The sequence below is a fragment of the Rhipicephalus sanguineus genome, chromosome 7 (genome assembly GCF_013339695.2).
Source record: "Rhipicephalus sanguineus isolate Rsan-2018 chromosome 7, BIME_Rsan_1.4, whole genome shotgun sequence".
Classification (NCBI taxonomy): Eukaryota; Metazoa; Arthropoda; class Arachnida; order Ixodida; family Ixodidae; genus Rhipicephalus; species Rhipicephalus sanguineus.
This window is the reverse complement of record NC_051182.1, coordinates 160,044,694-160,062,603: the sequence shown is the minus strand read 5'-3', so window position 1 is coordinate 160,062,603 and position 17,910 is coordinate 160,044,694. Positions and strand designations below refer to the sequence as shown.

Here is a 17,910-nt window from a genome sequence, read left to right as displayed (position 1 = left end):
CCAAAAGAAAACGAGCTCAGCAATTGATGCAAGAATGAAAATGAAGCGATGACAAGCTTCTCACAAAGGTTACCAATTGGTCCCCGTCTTTCTGGGCTAAAGGTGGGAAGAAATATCAATTGTCAATCCATATAAGACATTTATGATATTCCATTCCTCAAAAAAATTTGCTCATTCATTCTATTGCCGTTTCCTGAAATAATAATGTAATTGCCAGATCTCCGTGTACTAAATTTCCCCGTGCTATCACAAGGTAATAACAGCGCACGCCTAGCGAAGATTGACACAGGCGACACGAGATAAAGGCGCTGACTAAAAATTAACTGAGGTCTGATTGCTCGTACACCAATATGCAGCAGGTGTCAGCAGGTATCATATAAATATAGAGCAGATATCAACAACAACAAAAGGAACAAGAAAATGAGCAAAGCCTGATACACAAACATTTCAAGCACTTATCAAGAATTAACCACGATTATGCAACCCCCGAAAGGAAACTCAACTATTTATCTATAAACGCTATGTAAGGAGTACTGACGCAGCTGTCTTTGAGGCTCGCCATTTTTTGGGGCCTCGATTTCTCCAGTCCTCTTATATCACCGCACCTGCGCGGCACGCTCGTGCTGGACTTGGGCGAGCATCTCATGCTACTGAACTTCGCAAGTACCAACATACCTTGATGCTCAGTCGAGTCAACTGCTCGAATGTAAAAGTTTAGGCCAGCGCGTGTCCAATTCTAGGTCTTATAAGTGCTTTCCGCTCCGCCCGTTTCCTTCTCTCAACACGTCACACAATATCTGGCAGATCGAACTATCAGTTTTCGCATGGCAATTAAGTTTCTTTTAGGGGCGAAGCTACTTAAAGCGGCACCCGTTCGTCCCTCGTAGTGCGTAACCAGTCGTAACGCTAGTACCAGATCTTGACCTCCAAGGTGGTGCCGGTGGGAGATTTCTCCTGTGCGTTGTTGAACAATAAAAAATTCGCAGCGTGCGCGTTAACTAAAAGCCGAATTCTTCTGTCTCTCATTCCCCATTAGCAGCCATTGGCATGTTCCAGTAGGAAACGTTAGTAGAAGTAGAAGTGTAAGTGTTAGCTAAAAGCCGACTTCTTCTGTCTCTCATTCCCATTAGCAGCCATTGTTTACATCCAAGGTAGTGCCTGGTGAGATTTCTCCTGTGCGTGATTAAACAATAAAAATTTTGTTCAAAACGCCGTTGATTGATGAAATAAGCCAACGAAAGACGCCAGATGTTTTCTAAAAGCAAAACGAAAAGACGCCAGATGTTTCTAATGCAAAACAAAAAGACGCCAGCTGCTTAACGAAAGACGCCAGATGTTTTCTAAAGCAATGGCTTTCTAAACAATGAAAATTCACAGCGTACATGTAAAATTAAAGTGAGCTGCAAGTCGTCATAACTCTCATCGAACCTTTAGTATAAACGCGCCCGATCTCACGTCGGTGATGATGTACTGGGCAGAATTCACGGAAGATTCACGGTTTACCGATGAACCTCCGCAGCTTCGCTCACTCATCATCATTCACTCCGTTGATATGCTGTGATTTTTTTCTCTCTGCCTCTCCTTGCAATAAGATTAAATAATAGCGGAACGCTTGCGGAGCGTTAATTTGAGTTTAGAGTGCATCTCTCGCAATTATGCGAAGCATGCACTTTTAAACGTTTTTCTTCTCTCGCGACACCAGGGAAACGTTGCAGGTCAAAAAGAGGAAGTCATTTGTGGCGAACATGTATATCGTAACCATTTCATAACGTTTCCAGTATTGTCGTGTTTCCATGCACCGTACTAGGGTATACAGGGTGCCACAGCCCCACAGCAATATCTAGCCAGAGTTTAAAAATATGCCAACGCACTCTATGATGACGTAACCAAATGCATTCAACTTACTTTTGCATGGAGTAAGCTGCAATATTTTTGGATGCGAAAGGGATCTCATGCTCGGGGTAGTGTCCGTTCTGCGGCGTCCGCACCCATACTGCGCATGCGCCAACTCTCCCTCCTCTCCTCACATGAGCGAGAGGAGGTGGCGTGAGCGCTGCCTCCGCTTCGTTTCTCCTTTCCCGTTTCTCTCTCTCCGCCACAGCTGTGCGCTCGTATATTGGCCTCGAGGAGTTACGGAGTCGCCCTCTATCGGACGCGCCTCGATTGCGTGCTAGGCAGGATACCGCCGGCGCACTCCCCATAGGTTTTTCTGTCGGCGCTCTACAAAAACACCTCGCGGAGGCCCTCCAGGGCATTTCTGTAAGTACTTTCGAAATGAACTGTGTTCTTTACTGTCAAAATAATCATTTTCGACGAACTAAAAGCACAAGATAGTCTACAGTCGCTGTCTGTTTGCAGAAAACTGAGCACCCGCTTCACGCTATCTCCGCGTTGGAGACCCCTGAACCGGCTTCTTGCGTGAAAGGTAGTCACTCGCTGAGTGCAAACTATGTGAAATATCTCGTTAGAGTAGACTACCTGTATAACCAAACGAAGCATAACAGAAAGAAGCCTCAAGCCAGCGATCGCACGGGTTCGCGACGACTGACGGTGCCTCTGCATGTCTGAGCGTCTGCATGTATGTTCGTGCTGATGGTTTCGCTTTTGCTACGAGCGCGTTTTGGCACCGCGCTGTGAACTTTAGGCCGCAAAATATGGGAATTTGTGAGTAAACAAACAACTACTGTTGCGCGGACGCTATCAGAGCAGTTCAAAAACAATTTCCTTACAACTGCGGCTTCGGTGCGCATGGCAACTTTGTGATCTGCCGTCCCGACGATTCAGTGTTTTTTTTTTTTCTTTTTCGGTCTAAATTCGGGGACGTTTCAATGTCACTTGACAAGTTGTCTCGCACTGCGTATTGATCGGTCTTCTCAGCGGGCAGATGCCGCTGCTGCTGTTTCTTTATTCAGCGCATTCGTTTCGTTTGGTGCTCATACAAAACGTGAGCAAATGCGACGCCTTTTTTGAATGCTCCTTAATTATCGTTCCGTTCGCATTCGAGTGAACTTGCCGCTCTCTTTCATCAGCGAATTCATAGACCAAAGCTTCAGCACTTCGAGATTGCTGGTGGAAGGAGAACCAGTCCACGAGACCGAGCATGTAGTAGCATGCGACGCCTAGGAAAAGAAAGAAAATGCACTAACGTTTGCCGGACTTGTTCTGCACACGCCGGCTGTGAACTAGGACCCACATGAACTTGAAATAGCGGGGAATAAAATAGAAGGTATTGCAGCAACCAGCAGCCGCAAAACAGGATAGTAATTATTTGGCGTGTACCCCAGCAATTTTGGCAGCACTGTCGTGTCTAACGCCAACAGGGCGGCATCTTTCCCACGTAAATAAATGAGGCTCCGAGAAAATACATGGGGTTGGCCGGTGGGCCGATCATAGGTGGGCCGGTCACGGAGGCAATGCAAAATTTATGTAGCTTATGAAGCAATGCATGCCTAATCAAATGCGAAGGTTGCGCGTCGGTGTCCCGCGTCGGCGGCGTCAACACGAGTGATGCAAAAAATAATCGTCACGTTATGGTGTCACCATATGACGTAATCATGACGTCACAGATCGCCGAAATATGTAGCATCATTATGACGTCACATAATGTGACGTCACATGATGACGTATTCACACGTCATGGTCGCTTTGCATTGCCTCCGTGATCAGTCACGGACGCCGTGCAAAACCGCGTTAGGTGCAGAACGCTTTCGGAGGGGGGCGCGCGAGAATCAGTACATCGACTGACAAGTAGAAGATGGCTTTCGCCTTCTAATAATCTTTAACGAATGCATAAGGGACCCTGTGCGTTTTAATTCAACGTATCTAAACAATGACTTGCGCATCTGCAGCCGATTTTGTGGACGCTGAGCACGGGGCCCATGATCAAGAGGTCGCATTGGAGGGTTCTGCGATGGCATCGCACGTGGTAAAAGGTAGCGCTTTTACCATCATGTGGCAGATAAGCAGGGTTGCCACTGACTTTAGAGTAAATGTCGCCAAACGACGAGCAAAAAGTCGCCAAAAGTCGCCATTTTTTTTACAGATTTCGCCAAAAAAGTCGCCATTCTAGACATATGCGGCATAACTAGTAATAAAAATTTCCACTCACGTATAGCACCGTAGAATACAGTACCATCCAAGACCCTTAAATTATATTGACGTTTCTCAATGCCACTCGTATCGCCCGCTTCACCATAGCAGTTCATGGTGCTGCTTCCCCGACTACCCGCAAGATGTGCGTGGTGGTGCAAGGGTGTATGATTGAAACGCTCATGATATCCCATTCCTGTCCGCTCGTTTAAAGGGTAAAAGTGTGCTAAACCTTAAGCGAAAACCGTGAAAGCGTTGTTTTTAGACAGCTTTACGTACCCTCATGTGAATTAAAATGATTAAAAGGTTTATTGAAGGTAACTCGAGAGAATTCTTACAGGAACCGATCATTAGTGAGTCTTACACATTTTCAGCGTGAACTAATATGATAGCGGACGCCACCGACCTTTTCATATAGTCATTTATAATATCTACACGTGTCAATCCAATGCACTATTATTGAACAGATAGACAATGTAAAATGTTATATACCAATTGTTTTCATTGCACACGCTCACCGAGAGCAGTGGAAAATTCCTCAATAAATATTTGTTTATTGCACAAATAGCCGCGTATCCGCCTCTCTTCGCTATTCCAAAGCTGTCTTTACGAGCTGAGTTGGGGGTACTGCAACAGTGAATAAGTCGCCAAGCTATTCAGAACAGTTGGAGCTTTGGCGGAACAAATGGTCGGAGCACGCGGCCAACCCGTCGTCTAGCTCCTTCAGAAGCGGAACTTTAGAGAAGCTTAAAGCACCTATAGCCATAAACTTATAGTCCTACACTGCCCCCTCGCGGTTTTCAAGGCAGTCCGCTGACCTAAATTTTTCTGCAATGTCACTGGGGGACGTTCCAGTACCTCCTGCGTCTAGATGAATTGAGGAGATACACACGAGTTGGACGGACATACCGAATGACGCTCAATGCGCACATTCTACTCAGGGGTCTAAAACCAACAAAAATACGGAGAATGTTGCCGCTCATTTGTTGGGAAGACACTGGGCTCAGGATGCATAACTCAGTGGAGACCTAAGCCGAAAATCGCCAAAAATTCGCCATGTCGCCATTCATAATTTTAGGTCGCCATGGGCCTCTCAAATTCGCCAATTTGGCGAAAAGTAGCCACCATTGGCAACCCTGCAGATAAGCATCATTTGCCGGCGGGAAGCGCGCGCGAGCCATCGTCTCAGTGCGCGCTGTCTGCTACTCACCGAACATCGCAGGCCCGACGCAGTAACAAAAGTCTTCGTCGCGGAAGTGCTTGTTGCACACAAGACTCGTAGCGGTTGGCTACTTGCCGGTTCTTAGCTTTACAACCCATGCTTCACGCTGTTTCTTGTCCCGCGGTTACGAGTGCAGGCTGACACTGGGCTCCTTTGCGTAAGCGCGGCACTGCGGCACCGAGCGGTAGAGCCCCATGTTCGTCGCCTTCGGAGGCAGCCACTCTATTACAATGGTTTCAATTGAGTAGGAAATGAGAGAAAACTTCCGAATTTGAACACACCGCAGCGCATGTGGGACTTGAAACTCGTTTTCAAAGCACGCGGCAGTGCGCCACAAGCAGCCGACGCGGCCGCTGAGACCACGTGATCCTGCCAAGCACGTCACGCCGACGGTGGCGCCGGCGTTTCCAGTGGTGGGCCTCGAGGCCAATAGTGCGCACCCGTTGCACTCTCCTTCGCAACGGCTCAATGGACGCTCGCGAAGCTGAACGTAAAAGGCAACGCCGGCAAGCGAATCTCGAAGCTGCGAGGCTGCGAAAGCACGCGTTCGCTGTGCTTCCGTCATCCTCTCTCTGTGCAACGGTGTGCGAAACGCCATGAACAACGTCGGCGCTAGTTGCAGCGGCAGCGCCCCCGCCGCGGAGCAGAGGAAGGCTCGGGAAGCCGAACGTAAACGTCAGCGTCGGCAAGCGGTGATTCAAACGCCTCGACAACCACCGTCTGATAAGTCACATAAGAGAAACGGAAACTCGAAGCGCACCCCCAGCGATGCTCTCGCATCCCACCATGGTTGTCCGTAGGGGGAGATGATGTGTAACTTTTGCGTTTTGCTTAATTGCTTAATTAGACATGTTTAATTAACTAACCTTTTAAGCATCGACGCATGGCAAGAAATTTCAATGAGAACGTTGTTGATCCGTTTGCAAAACATGCGATTAGAAAGTTTCTAACTTTCTATCTATTAAGCATTAGTGGGTTTCTGCTTACTACACATGCCCGCAAAATGCAAGAAAGAAAAAAAAAAACGTGACATGCCCGCTTGCGCGCCTATGCGCGCCATGATTGCAGTACTCTCTACCATTGACAAAATAGCGACACTTACGCAACGCCAGACAGAGTTAACCGTGCATTTCGTTGAAATTGTACGGCGGCGCTATGACCTCATGCGTGACGAGGCTGCAATGGTGGCTAGTTGATACGACTTCATCGCGTAACGCTCTGCCAGGAATTGACAAATACCGAGGGTGATCGGGCAAGACTATGTGTATGTCTCCGTTTCTTGGTCATTGTCAATGCCTTGCAGCGCGTGACAAGATGAATAGTTTGGGTTAGTTGGTGCAGCATTGTTGCCGACGGAGTGAAGCACTAAAAGAACGACATGGACAAAGGCGGACAAACGACATGCGCTTAATGAAACTGAGGTTTATTGCGAAAACACACAAAGAATATATACATGAGGGCAACGGTGCCGAAGGCTAGGATGAACATGTGCTGTGACTGACAGTGACAACTTATGAAAACCTAAAGAAACAGTGATTAAAAGAACAGCAAGATTAGACACATTAGTAAGATCATGGTGGTCACCGCATGCGCGGACCGGTAAACCTCAGTTGCCATTAACCGCCTGTCGTTTGTCCGCCTTTGTCCACGACCTCCTTTTAGCTATTCACCCCGTCGGTAACAGTGTTGAGGTAGACTCAATATGGTGAATTATGACGTAGTATACAGGAGCGTAGCCAGAGTTTTTATTCGGGGATGGCGCAACCCTCCTTTATGTATACGTTCGTGCGTGTGTTTGTATGTGTGCGCGCAGATATACACATAGAACATGTAAAAAAATGGAGGACGCTTGAGCTTCGCTTCAAGAGTAGAACGCGATAGCGTGCCCCGTTCGCATCGCCTCCTCAATCGGTAGCCTCGCTTCGCTTCACGGCGGACGCCTCGACAACGCCGCAAGGAAAGGAGCGTCCGTGTGCGTAACATGGCCGTTTTAAACTATCCTAGAATGCCTACTGCAATTACAGTTGTTAAGTGACCACTGCGCCATAATTCTTCCTTTTGCGAATCGGCGATGTACCCACTACGCGTACGTAAGGCAACGCGCGAACCTACGCAGCTGCTCACCTTGTTGACGCTTTTGTTGCTGATGATGATTAAATATGTCTGAGTGCTTTGTAATGGGTGGGCCCTTAGACCCCTCACTCGTTGTGCAATTCACAAACCTTGACGCCTGCCGCGATTCACCGCTTCTGCCACGCAACATTACGTGCGTTAAGGAGAGCCCTCGCTTTACATGACATTCGTATAGCGCTTTCTTTCTTTCTTTTTCTTTTTTTTTGAAGCAGTTTCAAGCAATGACGTGGCTCTGTGGTAGAGCACCTGCTTGCCACGCAGAAGGCCAGGATTCGATTCCCACTCGGACTGAAATTTCATTATTATTATTATTTATTTATTTGCATCTATCTCGAATTTTCGCTCACGAACAACGCTGATTTTTCGCTCACAACCGACGCCGGCACCGACACAGATACCGACACCGGATTTTCTTCGAAGCGAGCTCTTTAACGCTATCGCGTTAAAATTTCAGGGAGCTGCGCCACTGGTAGTATGCATTTCGCAATTGTACTTGCAGTAGGCGCACTACAACACGCACAGGCGTTCCTTGCCTCACGGCGCGGTTGAGGTGTCCCCCTAGAAGCGAAGCATGGTATGCGAATGGGAAGGTGATGCGAACTAGACCCGATTACGCTATCGCCTTCCACTCTTAAAGATCAATCTTAATCGTCCTCGACATTTCAACACGAAATTGTTTTGTGCCAGGATCCAACGAGAGTTGAAGCGCGTCATTTCCGGTGGGTACGTATCGGTCCGAGCTACCTCAATTGTCCAAGTCGGTTGCGGAGCGGCTGACATCCTCCTGGACATCGTTTATGCCAAATCGGCGACTTATTTCGAATAACGGCCAATGCGGCATTCAGGGGCCGGGGGCGAACGCGCCCGTGGAAATTGATACCATGCTCACTATACACTCCTTCGAAACATTGAGGACGACAATGCCATACAGGTTAAAGGGACACTTGAGTGAAACGCCAAATCACTTTAGAGCGATAAGCCATCCCTCCAGAACTCTACTGTCATTAATTTCGCTATCATAGGTTAGTTACAAGATAAGGAAATGATCGTCGAAGTTTCGTTATTTAATTTCGCGCCGAAACTTCAGCGCGTGAGCGTCACTGTGACGTCACGAATTTCAAAAGTCTTTTTGCGAGTTTTTGCCACGTTGGTTCAACTAAAATTTTCTGAAACTCGGTATGCTAAGCCTCTGGCTCCCTTATAACACAACGTAGACAATTCCTACCGATAAATAATTGCGTATCACTTAGTAGACGCTGTCGAAATCTATGACGTCACGGTGAGGTGTTGCGGAAACTTCAACGTGACGCCGCCACGTGTATTTTCTTGTTGCGCGTTTTCTCGCTTACCAAGCGTCTTCTCTTCGGTATTGTGAAGAACTTTGTAATTTACTAATATCAGAACAATAATCCTAACAGCGAAGTTGTTTAAGCTACCGGTAACGTGTGCTCCGTCGTGCAAAACTCCTCAGGTGGGTATGCCCCACAGGAACTGGACAAGTCCCATCACCGAGTACAGCAGGCGCGAGCGTTAAACGAAAACTCTGTTCGGCGAAGTGGAGCACGTGAGAGAGAGAGAAAGAAATACATAAATAGATATAAATAAAGACGTGATACGATAGAAATTGACAGGGAAGGACATAGACAGAGAGATAGAGAAATAGATAGAAAGAAACAGGCACGAAAAAGAGACAGAAAAAACAGAGAGCAAGGCAGTGAAGAGAAAAAAAGAGAGAAATAAAGAGAAACAAAGAGATACAGCGAAAGATTAATAGATAAATAGAGAGAGAGAGACAAAAAGAGAAGAAAGAGAAGTAAAGCTAGAAAGAGCGAGAAACAGAAAGAAATGGATAGAGAAAAAAAATAAAAAAGACAGGTACAAAAAAGAGATACAAGAAACAGAAAGAAAGATAAAAATAAAGCGAAACAAGGAAGGCCCCCTAGCTCCGCTCTTCCTTCAGGCTTGGCACCACTAGAGCAAAGCTGCCATATATATATATTTTTTTCTCTTTAGTGTCCCTTTGGCGTAGAGACAGTCTACGGCCAACGCACAAGGGCGATAGCACACTCGCTTGCGACTCACCCTCGTTCACGGAGCGAAAAAGTCTCGGTAACATTATTTCTTGTTCGCACTGCTTCCAGTTGCGGCCTACCCTTTTTATGTCATAACGTTTATGTAGGAGTAAATTCAGATACGCTTCTTATTTGCAACAGCTGAATGCGGACATCGGCTCAAGTTCGTACGTGCATGGTGCATCTCGTTTCCGATATAACCGAAAAAATAAACGAGTCTGCGAAGGGATCTTCCGGTGGAAACACAGTTTTGCAGGGAAGACGACTTTACGAAATTAGCGGTCAGTTCCCAAATTTGGCACTTTTCGGTTTAAGCCGGTTTATTTCTTTCCAAATATACTGTTGGCCGTTTTGGCAGCAACAGGGCGGGAACAGCAAGTTTTGTACGTAACGAAAATGAAATGAACAAACTAAATTCGAACATGAAACAATAAGGACAAAACTACTTGTCACATGTTCCTTACTAACATATTTGTGACATTGTGAAAATGATATTACATGCAATATGAACAATCACTGCTAGATGCATTTCAAAAGCAGACCGCGCATTCAAAATTCGTTCAAAAGACGAGTTCCTAAATTTTAACGGAATCGGCATGTAGCTTTCGGAATTTATCAGTTCAAGAACCTAAAAATACAGCTCCCACTTGTATGATGAGGTTTGCCCTAAAAATCTACAAAAAGAAAATATAAAGAAACAGCTTCAAGCGCCGCGGTCTGAGCTTCCCTATCTCAAGCAGGACCAGCTTATACGGATAAAGTAAGTTTGCCAAGTTTGCGGCGAGAGAAGCAGCTACGATTTTCAGAGAAAACCACGAAAGCGTCGAATCGACCGTACGCACCTTTGTTTGCCCGAAGCCAGCTATAACGAGTCGCGTATGCTTGAACAAGCCTTAGGCTTATTCTCGATTCGATTAGATGGACTGCCGGTGAACATGTCTGTCCCAGAGAAGACATGGACGGCGTTGCGCAAGGAACTCAGACCGTCCCGTATCGGGAAAGACGGGATGCGCCTGCGTGGTAGCGCGGCGATCGAGTCCGAAACGTGGACGAATCGAAATACAAAATGAACCGTGTTCGACTTACCTCATGGCGAACACGAGAACCGCCTTGCTGAGTGAAACAATCTTTCCGAGCCGCATTTGGCGCCGCAGAGACACAAGAGCGGTCAACTTGTCGCCCAAGCAAACAAGAAGCGAAAGCTGCTGCGGGACGAAACCACGCAGCGTCGTTAACGCGCCTAGCGGAGAGCTCTCGAACCACTGCGCCGCTACCGTCACGGCCTCCAAGATGGCCGAGCCAAAGGTAATCTCGGAGTCCGTTGATCGCTTAGATTGCTACGTTTGTATGAACCACTCAGATATCAAATAGAAGTCTGCGACCTCACGTGAAATACGCAGCTCTTTTGTCTCAAATGTTCAAAACGCTTTATTTATTTTGACCACGTGTTCACTACAAGCGGAATAGAAATCCACGTTCCCGTACAAATTCCTCAAATGTTCGCACTATTAGTATTTTTTTTCTTCATAGATGGCGCGACAACTCGTAAAGTACAAACTTAAGGCACTTAAGTGTTGTTCAGAAAAGCATGGCACAGATAGTGCTTTACATAAAGATATTCAAGCACCTCCGATTCCGAGAGCTAGCAAATCCAAGGGCGCTTTGAACAACGCTCGTTGTGCCTTTCGCGGCTATTTCCTAGGGAATCGTTAGTTTCCGGCCCGCGACTTCCTTTTCTCTCGATATGCTTCCGGTGCATGAAATGCTTTGCACGCGAGCGCGAGCAAGCAAAGCGAGCTAGGGGCCTGCATTTCGGGGATAAAAATACCGTCTTCCGAACAGGGTGTACGTGTAGACATTCGATCGAGCCCCGCCGCCACCCGCGCACTAGTTCCCGGCATGCACTAAATTATGCACAACGTACGAAAACTTTGAGACGAGATTGGGCGAAAGGAGCATGTCGATTAACTGAGCGGGAAAAGAAGTTTCAAATCAGGGCAGGCAGCCCGTGAACATTAGGTTCTTATTCCACAAACTGATCGGCGAGATCATTCGTAAACATGCAAATTTGCGAAACAAGTTTTAAACAACAATCCAGGCAATGTTGACAACGGCGTATGCGAGAGGCGCAACGACAGTTTAGCAGCTAGGATATCACAAGACACGAATTCATATCATCTCACTTTCGGCAATATACCGGCAACCGCATATTCAATTCAACATGCTGCTTTACACAAATACATTTGGTTTATACACCATTCTAGAAAACACCGTTGGTTCATCATCACGGAGTCGTAAACGTTGTCTCTTATCAATGAACGGTGAATATGTCCCTGAAATGAAAATTTGGTCTGGCTGCTCGATATGTGCGCAGTACACATGACTCGTGCTTGTTTGTATATGCAATATGTAAGTATCTGTGCAAGAGCGACAACAGCTTAGTATCTCGTTAGACTGCTGAAGTAAAACTAAACGTCGTCTGCTACGAATAAGCTAAAAGTTTGCAGCGTCGTCGTTGAGCAGTGCCGTGTTTGATAGAAAGCATAGCCTTTGAGATTTTCATGCACTGATGATCTCGAAGGTGTGTGTGACAGAGAAATAACAGCCTAATTTCTTACTATTCCGCTACAGTAAAACGGAACAGTGACTGTTACGTGGTCTGCTACGAAAGGATTCCAGTGCTGTCGCCGGTGAAAAATGGCATTACCTAAAAACCATAGCCTCTAAGATGTTCATGCGCTAATTGTCTCCAAATGTCTCCAAAGTTTGGGTGTGCAGTTTAAGTGTCTGAACCAGAAAAATAGCAGCCTAATTACTTATTATTTTGCTACAGCTAAACGGAACAGCGTCTGCTGCAAAAAAATTGCAGCGCTCTCCTCGATGAACACGGCCTTTTTATCGTCGATTATGAAGTGACCTCGCGTTATTTTTTGATATTCTTGACGCGTCATTCTATTACGCGTCAAAAAAGAAACGAAGTATTAATGCTAATTAGGCATTTTTTTTTCTTTGACTAGTAGGATGGATGGATGGATGCTATGAGCGTCCCCTTTGTAACGGGGCGGTGACATGTCTGCCACCAGGCTCGGAGAAAAAAAAAATAAAAATAAAAAAAACTTCCTTGTTTTATGTTGGCCTAATACCTTATTTACATTGATTAAATCTGTTATTATACCAAAAAAAATATAAATTCACGGTCTATCTCTCTGCCTCTTAAGGCAGACTGACCTTATTTTCCCCCCCATTATTTATTTTTGTTCTTTATCTCTACTTTTCTGCCACCAATACTCTAACCGTCTCTTACTTATTTCTATCGCGGACGTGTTCGGCTTTCCATTGTTGTCCCTAAAACCCAAGGCTTCATGTAGACTCGTGCCCACACGTATACCTGGGTGAATATCGCCACATTCAATCAGTACATGTTCCATCGTTTCCTTAGTTCCCCCGCAGCATGTACATTGTTCTTCTTCTTTACTGAATCTCGCTTTATAGCTACGCGTTCTAAGGCAGCCCGACCTTGCTTCAAACAGTAAAGCGCTTCCCCTTGAATTATCATAAAACCTTTCCCTCCTTATTTCGTTTTTTCCCTTTCGGTAGTTACTCAGAGCCGGCTTCTTTTCCATCGCTGCCATCCAATAAGTCCTCTCCGCCTCTCTGACCTTCCGCTTAATGCTCCTTGTTGCCATATCGCCCGCACTGCTAGCCGTATATTTACTGGTGAGCCTCCTGGTTCTTTTTCTCCACTGCGTGTCAACGCTTTTTCTATACAAATACCTGAAAACCTTCTCTGCCCATCTACTCTTCTTCATTTTCCTCAGCCTCTCTTCGAATCTCATTTTGCTCTGAGCTTCCCTCACTTCAAAGCCTGTCCATCCCATATCACCCTTTACAGCCTCATTTGTCGTCTTCCCGTGAGCGCCCAACGCGAGGCGGCCCACCGTCCTTTGATTTACATCCATTCCTGATTGTACCTCTGACTTCATGCACACCACTGAGTTCCCAAATGTAAGCCCCGGGACCATCACACCCTTCCACAGCCCTCGAAGCACCTCGTACCTATTGTACCCCCATAAAGCTCTGTGCTTCATAATTGCAGCATTCCTCTTTCCCTTTGCTACCGATGCTTTCTCTTGTACCTCCATATATCTATCCCCCTCATTTACCCATACTCCGAGGTACTTGTACTCGCTTACCATCGGTATTTTTTGGCCCTGTATAAAGACCGCATGGTCTTCGTGATCATTGAATACCATCAATCCACATTTTGTTGGGATTGATGGTATTCAATGATCACGAAGATTCACGAAGATTCAATGATCACGCGTTAAAGATTGCAGCGCTGTCGTCGGTGAGCAATGACATGACGCAGAAAAAGCATGGCCTTCAAGACTTGTGCGCTGACAATCGCAAGGCAAAGGTTATAAAATGAGCACGTGTTACGCTTACTTTGTTTGAAAGTTATATTAAGTGTCAAGAAAACGAAGTATTAGTGTTATTCAGTAATTTTATTTTAGTTCATAGCGTAAAAGATTGCGGCGTCGTCGTCGTCGGTGAACAATACATAAAGCAAAGCCTCCAAGAGTTTCGTTCGCTGGCAATCTCGAAGGCTTGAAAATTGTGCTTCTTTTTTTACCATTATACTACGCGTCAAGAAACCAAAGTACTAGCGCGTATTACTTATTTTTCTTTTTCTGGTATCGTTTATAACGTGTTTGTCACTAAAGGTGTTAGCCAGTTGTTTAACTTATTTAACCCTTACAGCAGCGAAGAAGAAAAATAAGATACACACACGCACGCGCTGCACTAACGGCAATTTGTGTTCGAAGCTCGCGCTGCTAGAACAGTTTTTATTTCATTTTTTTAAGGCGCACACAAAGCGGACAGCACAACTTCAACGCAAGATTTTGCCCGTCGTGCAGGCGTACGCAGATGCGGCGTCAAAGTCATGGCTCCCGTGATCACGGACCGTTGTCGTAAGTTTTCACCGCATTACCGACCTGATTGACTGCAAGCGTTATTGATTTACACACTGTATTCCAGCCAAACTCGCACAACATGCAAAAACACAAGAGAACCACTTATGATGTTTGGTACATTCATATAGCTGCAATAGTGAGATCGAAGACATCTCCGGCGTGGTCTAGTGGCTAGGATATCTGGCTTTCACCCAGAAGGCCCGGGTTCGATTCCCGGCGTCGGAATGATTTGGTCTCATGGTGTAATGGTTAGCACTCTGGACTTTGAATCCAGCGATCCGAGTTCAAATCTCGGTGAGACCTCTTTTTGCTTTTTAAATTAGGCTGGCGCATTTACGTTCTCGTTAATTTTTGCGTCCTTGCCAATTAAACATACGACGCGCTTTGCTTTTATGAACGTACTTTTGCGCAGCTCAACATAAACGCGAGGTGTCCTTTCTTTCTTTCTTTTTTTTTTTCTTTTTTTTGATGTATACGTCGTCTCTAATAGGTCCGGCGCATGGTTTAAGATTTAAAAGCTTAGTTTCTATCGCAGTGAGGCCCAATCGGCATACAATTCACTCGTAACTGGCTCAAAGCCGAAGGCACTATCGATGGAGCTACGTACGCCCGCTGTAATATCGTGGTCTCATGGTGTAATGGTTAGCACTCTGGACTTTGAATCCAGCGATCCGAGTTCAAATCTCGGTGAGACCTTGCTTTTTTTTTTTTTTTCAGGCTGTCTTTTTTTTTCTTCTTGACTTTGTGTGCAGTTCCATGCAGTGAGCCAGATTTGCCTACCTGCTATTCTTTCCTTATGGCTACAATGTTGCTTAGGTTCAGTGCTGCTGCACCTGTAAATATGTGAGAAATATGTTGATTTCTGTTGCAGCTGCTTCAATTTGCGTACCAGTGGGACCACAAGTGATTGCTTTGCAAACATTGATAAAAACCAGCAGTGTTTAACAAAACCATCAAGTCATTAAGGTTGTGTCAAACAAAGAAATGAGCCCTCAAAATTACCTTCTTTCATTCATGCTTTGCAAACGAGCGCGTAATTTCACAGCGATTCTTTATTACTACGTAAAATTAACTCTCTGTCCTGCTTATAACTATGAATGTGTCACCTTCTTCACACTTCTTTGGCAAATAAAGCATATGGTTTGAGTCAGCGCTCTATTTTGTGGTTCTTTGTCTTGTGTTCACAATGTTTAATGTTTAGCTGTCTGTTTAGCATCTGTGATCTGGAGGATGTGCAGATGTACAGAAGAGATAGTCGTTGAGATAACCTAAGTTTGGGCATGTTCATACTCCATTTCAACATCCAGCCCTGGTCGGCATGAAACGAGACGAAGACGGCACCTGTCGATGTTGTAGTTCATGCTATTCCTTGTATTGCGTCCTGTGCTAGATGCCGAAAGTATAGTAGGACGGCTGTCAAATCACTAGTCCAGGTAATGCATGAATGAAAGGCATCTGGGACGTGAAAAACCTAGGGTCAAGTTCACAAAGCTTTTTTGCTCAAGAGAGTTTTTGCTAGCAGGCTTATTCAAAACCATGGCCAACAACGGCTGGTACTGCTCTCACAAGCAGCTGCAGTGAGGTACAGTACCGATGGATTGAAACAAGACAATTTAGGGCTAAGTAATGCACATATTTTGCTTCTACCATCTTCAGTTCAGGTCATATTGGCGTAATTTCGATTGAAATGCGTAGATCAGAGCCAACATTATCTTCAGAGACCAGATTTGTTGCGACATAACGCAGTTATCTCAAGCAATTGTGCACACCAGTCGTTATACTAAAAAATTTGGTGTCGCGTTTGAATTCGTGAGTACTGTACCTTTTTTCAGAAATGGGTCCTTAACCATATGCTGCCAGAAATAATGTTCCAGTTGTGGATTGCATAAAACTTTTATTTTTTGCTTCAGGTCCAGTTCCGCTCTCCAGCTTTACAAAGTTAGTTTTTTATTTGTTCATGTATTCAGGATCAGTACATCCCTGCATTGCATAGTAGACATGAACCCACCTTACCTAGCAGCACAAATGGCAAAGAAAATTAAATATTAGTCTCTACAGCTAATTGGTGAGCAAGGCACTACATGTACAGGTGGCTCTCATTAATTTGACTTCTAGTTCTTGATTAATTTCAACACACTGGAGAAGTCCCAGCCACAAACCACACATTGTTACGCAAGGCAAACGTTATATAATACTGCTCAGCGATGTTTATGCCCCATTATCACCTCGTTGATGCACCAGTTACTGAAACCTCGAAAACATGAGGTATTTGGTGCCCGTTTAGATAAGAATTGCTTTTATCGTGACCAACACACCTTCTGCCTTTGAAGCCATCCATCATAGCTTGCTTCAAATCGTGTTAGGCCTTGTATAGACTTTTTCACAGATGGCTCCCTGGGCGCCGCCATAATCCTCTCTGGGCTGCGCTAAATAGGCGTGACCCCCCAAAAATGCACTGCCAAAGCTGTGACTTCAGCCTTTGTACTCCAGCATGGCGGCGTTTTTTCTCTCCTGTGAAAAGGTCTATACAGCTGCCTGCTTTGTACATCGCATGGCAATTACTACGCAATGCCTGCCCAACAAGGTCATGATATTCTTAACAATATTCCACGCTCCCAAGAGCTGAATTCAATTGCCTCTGTTTGCTAAAGTAATCTACTTCTGTGGCCCTGCATGGGTCAAATTAATCACTAGACAGTACCAGCATGCATAAATACTGTGGTAGTTAGTGATCCAGCAATGCTTCTCTGGCAATTATTTCAAGCTTTTTCTGCATTTTGTGTATGCCAGATTTGCTCGTGGCTTACATTCACCCAATCAGCATCAAGCAAGAGACCAAGCACTTGATTTTAGAATTGCTGACACAAACAGCCATTATGTGTGAGAGGAAATACAATGGACTGTGGCAAAAAACCACGGCTCTCCATTGTGTTTGCAAAGTAATAATGAAGTTCCATTGGTAATGTTCAGTTGATCTACATAATTCTGCACTACAGGTCAACTCTTTTGATCTGCAATGTACATACTGAATCCAACCGGGCTAAGATCTTGTACCCCTTCAGTGACAAACTGACATTTTTGCTGCATGTGACTGAGCGTGTCGCACTTGCCAGGGTAGAAGATCTTTGCCCTAGTCTGCACGAGCAGACTTGCTGTATGCAAGCACCGCAAGACAGAAACCTAAAAGAAGAGTTCCATCGATGCAGGCTTTGTAATAATAATATAATTGATGGGGTTTAACGTCCCAAAACCATGATATGGTTATGAGGGACGCCACGTGGAGGGCTCCGGAAATTTCCGCCACCTGGGTTTCTTTAACGTGCAACTAAAAATAAGTACATGGGTGGGCCTTAAGCCAATCGAAAATGCAGTCACCGCGTCCGGGGTTCGATCCCGCGACCTTTGGGTCAGCATTTGA

The 17,910-nt window shown here is 45.5% G+C and overlaps 1 protein-coding gene and 3 non-coding genes across 4 annotated transcripts in view; 3 read left to right on the top strand and 1 right to left on the bottom strand.

Moving 5' to 3' along the window:
* Positions 1-10,717, bottom strand: part of LOC119400412 (uncharacterized) — a 34,010-nt gene extending 23,293 nt beyond the window's left edge. The window contains exon 1 of the mRNA XM_037667434.2: positions 10,603-10,717. The gene's annotated coding sequence lies outside the window, so the exon portion shown is untranslated. The remainder of the gene's footprint in view (positions 1-10,602) is intronic.
* Positions 10,718-14,645: 3,928 nt separating this feature from the next.
* Trnae-uuc (transfer RNA glutamic acid (anticodon UUC)) lies at positions 14,646-14,717 on the top strand. The gene has a single exon. It is a non-coding gene; the product is annotated as a tRNA-Glu (tRNA).
* Positions 14,718-14,723: 6 nt separating this feature from the next.
* Positions 14,724-14,795, top strand: Trnaq-uug (transfer RNA glutamine (anticodon UUG)). The gene has a single exon. It is a non-coding gene; the product is annotated as a tRNA-Gln (tRNA).
* A 321-nt stretch (positions 14,796-15,116) lies between these two features.
* Positions 15,117-15,188, top strand: Trnaq-uug (transfer RNA glutamine (anticodon UUG)). The gene has a single exon. It is a non-coding gene; the product is annotated as a tRNA-Gln (tRNA).
* Positions 15,189-17,910: the final 2,722 nt, after the last annotated feature.